Source organism: Elephantulus edwardii, unplaced genomic scaffold (assembly GCF_000299155.1).
Source record: "Elephantulus edwardii isolate Elephantulus edwardi_28Jun2011 unplaced genomic scaffold, EleEdw1.0 scaffold00036, whole genome shotgun sequence".
NCBI classification, from domain to species: domain Eukaryota; kingdom Metazoa; phylum Chordata; class Mammalia; order Macroscelidea; family Macroscelididae; genus Elephantulus; species Elephantulus edwardii.
In genome coordinates this window covers 3,608,255-3,612,880 of record NW_006399786.1, presented here as the reverse complement: position 1 = coordinate 3,612,880, position 4,626 = coordinate 3,608,255, and the positions used below count along the sequence as shown (strand labels likewise).

At 47.0% G+C, this 4,626-nt stretch overlaps 1 pseudogene across 1 annotated transcript; it reads right to left on the bottom strand.

The window, feature by feature from the left end:
• Positions 1-1,129: 1,129 nt before the first annotated feature.
• LOC102871169 lies at positions 1,130-3,657 on the bottom strand (annotated as a pseudogene). Its single transcript, XR_438861.1, has 6 exons — positions 3,630-3,657; positions 3,320-3,393; positions 2,823-3,013; positions 2,514-2,619; positions 1,902-2,018; positions 1,130-1,311 (listed from the first exon to the last, which is right to left on the bottom strand). The product of XR_438861.1 is annotated as a translationally-controlled tumor protein-like (transcript).
• Between the last annotated feature and the right edge of the window lie 969 nt (positions 3,658-4,626).

Sequence of the window (4,626 nt, the reverse complement as noted above, 5' to 3'; positions counted from 1 at the left end):
GACTCTCAATTTTCAGACTTCAGAGATTTTGAACTAAGTTTTTAAGAAGCAATTCATCAAAGCCAAGTGTTTCTGAAACATTTCTCATCCTCTTGTAGAGGGAATGGTTTACAAATCCAGTAATTTTTGTATTCCCCTATTCAATCTTGGCTGCCACCAACAGGCAGACAGAAAGCGCGAGGAACTTTTTTATTGCATCTGTGATGGAAACCCAAAAAGCAGACAGTTAACTGCTCCAGGTCTGTCAAATAGATGCATCTTTGCACTGTTACCTAGTCTTTCCTGTAACACCTTATGCTATCCGCCCCGTCATTTCATCTTAAGAGGTCAGCAAACCTCTAAACCTTAGGTACTATTATAGCTCATTGTGACCTTATGGACAAAACCAAATCTTGCCTTATCCTATGTCAAATTTCTTTATCAAAGGCCAGCTATTTTGGGAATTCCACCTACAAAAAGTAGCCAGACTATCAACAAGCAAGCTAGGATAGCCATGTTCCAGTGAAACGGGACATATTTTAAGTGTCAGGACTTTTCCCCATTTAAAAGAAATTAAGCTCAGTTATGTGAAAATATCCCCATTCCTGTTCTCATTAGCATCTCAGTCACAACAGCAGACTTTCTCTAGAACCTAGTGCTACCCCATTTAAAAGAAATAAGTTCAGACAACATTTGGCTCCCAATTGTATTAGTCTCTTTTTATTCTTTTGGTAATGTCTTCCAAAGTTAACCACTTCCATTGTGGTGATGAGATGTGTTAAGGATCCACTTCGAATGTTGGCACTGCTACAAATTCCTCAGAATTAAGATTTGATTCTTGTGGCTATATTCTAGTCCCAGAAGTTGCTTAGCTGAAGTCATCTGAACACAGCCTCTGACTTTATGATCTGTAGCCTGGCTCAGGCTGCTCCAGGAGCAAGAGAATAAAGTTAAATATATTCAACTACAAGGCATTCTCAAGTGAGTTTAAACACACTTTATTTTTAGACAACCTATGACATTTTTTCCCTTTAAAAAAAATGCCTCCGCTCCAAATCAATGAAGGTCAAAATTAAAATGGAGAGCTCAAGATGGTATCTCAGTCCCATTTGTCGAAGTCCTGGTGTGGTGATGAAACGTAGCAGCCAGATCAGATGACAGGTGATGGATCCAAAGAAGTGCCAAATTTGTTACTGTAAGAAAAAGAAAAAACATTAACACTCTCCCAATGTGGAAAGCACTCAGCTGCCCCAGGTTGCAGATGTACTCCCTCATTCAATCCGGACTGTCACGACGACAGACAGAAAGCGCAGGGAATTTTTCTTTTGCATCCTAGTGCAAACCAAAAGAACAACAGCAGATTGTTCTAGGTCTATCAGTGGATGCAGAACATCCTTTTCTACCATCACACAAGCAGCACCCCAAAGACCCTCTGAGCACAAACTCCAACTTTACTAACAAAACTGCAGACCAGGCCCTTTGATAAGTCAGCTTGTAGTGCTTACTTTTTTGGACAGCTCTGTACACGAAACCACTGCATGCCACCATTTATATGCTCAATTCAACAGCCAGCTGTTGAACCCAACTAAAAAGCTGAATGTTGCCAGTGGTCAAAAAGTGACACGTGTGGCAAAATGTAGAGAGAAAAGCAATCTGACTTAAGCAGGTCGTTTCTATTACGGACCAACAAAAGTGCCTTGTCTCTCCAGTCACGAGTCAAAACTGCCTTAGAAAAGTTTCCCGGAACTTCTTTAAACATGTCAAACATACCCTGTTCAGACATCCCACCCTCAAGTAAAGAAAAACTAGACCCATGTTAAAAAAAGACTGCTGGAGAATCACAGTTAACACAAACCAAGCAGTCATACCTAAAAAGATACTGTTTTTATATTATGAATATTGACCAGTCTCCTCATACTTACACATTTCTCCATTTCTAAACCATCCTTAAAGAAAATCATGAATGGAGTCACACCATCCTCACGGTAGTCCAGCAGAGCAACCATGCCATCTGGATTCATGTTTTCACCAATAAAGAACTTGGAAAGCAAATACATATCCACAATTAGAGCATTTTATTTTATCATGTATCAAGACAAACCTCAAATTATAATAAACCAAAAGTTGGTTAAAAACTCTAACAGTTTAATGAAGTATATCTTTAGTAACTCAAAGGCTCTGCTCTGAGAGATTACAAAGGTCTGTTCAATTAGTTAATGACCAAAATAATAGTCTAAAACAATCTAGTGCACTTTAAAATTCCTGTTAGTCTGTTTTCAACCCCACTCATGTAATTCCAACAAGTTTACAGAACATATGGCTGCCATTAATGTAGCATACCATATGGTTAAACACCTTTTTGTCAGAATTGCAAAAGCCTAGAAATTTGGAGTGCTTTTTTTTTGGGGGGGTGGGGTGGTTGTCATAAAGATGAAAAAGCCACTGGAAGCTTTTAAACAGGACTTAAACTTAAAATGACTATGTGGGTTTTTTAAAGTTTTATTTCTCAGTTAAAATTATCTATTCTGTTTTACCTGGTAGTTTTTGAAATTAGCAAGGATGTGCTTGATCTGTTCTGCAGCCCCCGTCATAAAAGGTTTTACTCTTTCTGGTTTTTGTTCTTCAAGTTTGCCTTTGAGTCTAAAAATAAGATTTCATTATTAGGTTAAAATGTTGAATCTTGAGCAGTGCAACATTTTTTTCCCTAAGAACCCCAAATTTAAGAAAAAGCAACTTGCTCTCTACCAACCATGAGCATGCCATACAGTCCAGGCTTTCACAACAAGGACTGTTTACAAACTTCAAACCCTAGGTCCTGAACGATCAGAGACCCCAACACTTACGATTTCATGTAATCCTTGATGTACTTCTTGTAAGCTTCTTTTGTGAAGCTGGTTTCCTGCAAGTGATGGTTCATGACGATGTCAACACCAGTGATTACTGTGGTTTCGGTTCCTTCACAATCGGTGCCTTCAGCAGAGGCGTTTCCACCAATGAGCGAGTCATCAATGTTACCCTCCGTCCTACTGACCATCTGGGTATTAAAGAAAAGCAATTGACATCTTTTACTTTGGAATCAAAGCGACTCTGGGGTTGGAGGGTGAGGGCGGAGGCGAGCCGAGGCAGTGACTTCTTGTACTCCCGAACCAGGGCCAGCACGTCCAAGGCAGGCTGTGCGCCCGGTTCGCAGACCTATTTCCAGGTTCAGCTCCGCCTCCACTTTTCTAGAAAAACCCAAGCCCGGAAAGACGTCTCTCCACCAGGCGGCGGCGGCGAGGATTGAACAACCGAGGTGGGGGAAGCGGAAACCCGAGCCGCCCGGCCTGCCACACGCACTCACCTTCCCCTCCACCTCCAAGCACAGTCCGCCTGCGATCTCCCGGATTTTGTAGATGTCGGAGAACAGCTCATCATCTGCGTTGGGACAGAGAACCGCGCGTCACGGGGCGCCGGACTGACAGGTCCCGCGCCATTTCTCCTCCTCGCACGCGGCCCCCGCTCTTCCCGGGCGCTCGAGACCCCGGAACGCGCCCCAGGACCGACGCCCTACTCGCCATCAAGGCCGCGAAGCTCAGACAGCGGCTTCCCCATCCCCTTCCTCCTCCCCCACCCCCGAACTCAGGCAGCAGGGTGGCTCCGCAAGAACTCACGGCTGATGAGGTCCCGGTAGATGATCATGATGGCGACAAGGAGACGACGGCGGCGCTAGCTGAGCAGGAGCCGGAGCTCTGAGCGAGCGCGCTGCAGCAAGAGCAGGGCTCAGGGAGAGGGGGGAGCGGGCGGTAAAGGCCGACTCAGCCGCTCCCCGACCTCATATACAGGGCACGTCCCTTACGTCATCGTCCGCCACGCCTCCGGACGCGCCGCCGGCGAGGACGCACGGCTGGGCGGGGTGTGGAGCCGCGACGCGGCCTGGGGGAGGGGAGGGCACATCCGGGCATGCGCGCGGGGGGCGGAGCCGGGGCGCGGATCGGGAGGGGTTGGTATACAAACAATCCCTCCCTCTCTGGCTTCCGAGCTGTGGAGTGAAAGGGGTGTCCTGGCCCCTGGAAGCTCCGGCCTGGGGGCGGGGCGGCTGGGGTCACCCTTCTCCGAGGGGTGCTGGGAGGTGCTAGCCCTCGGCTGGAATAAACCGAAATCACTTCCAGCTGCCTCCGCCCTCCTGGCGCCTCGAGTTGTGGGAGAACCGTTTTTGGGGATGAAGTGTCCACAGATATGGGAGGGGTTTGGGATTTCGAAGGAGACTGTCCACGAGGACAAGGCAGAGAGCTGGGCTTCGGCTTGCGACCTCGCAGAGCTGCGCGACTGGGCGTCCAGGCGCCTCTGGCGAAGGCGGGAGAGGGACCCCCAGTCCCTGCTGCCCGACGATCGTCGGGGTCTATGGGTGAGAGGAGGCATGAGGAGGGAGGAAGACGTCAGGAGCTTGCACAGTTGGCCCACTTTCTTCAGTCTGAAGACCGCTATTTCTGTGGCACAGCCAAACCTTGCACTTCTGTTTGTGTTTGGGAAGATAAGTCCTTTATTTGAATAAAAGCATGATGTTGTGAGTTGACATTGTATCCTATCAAAATAGGGAACTTCGCACTTATATATTGTTGTTATGTGCAGTCGAGTCGCTTGCGACTCATAGCGACCCTATGTACAACA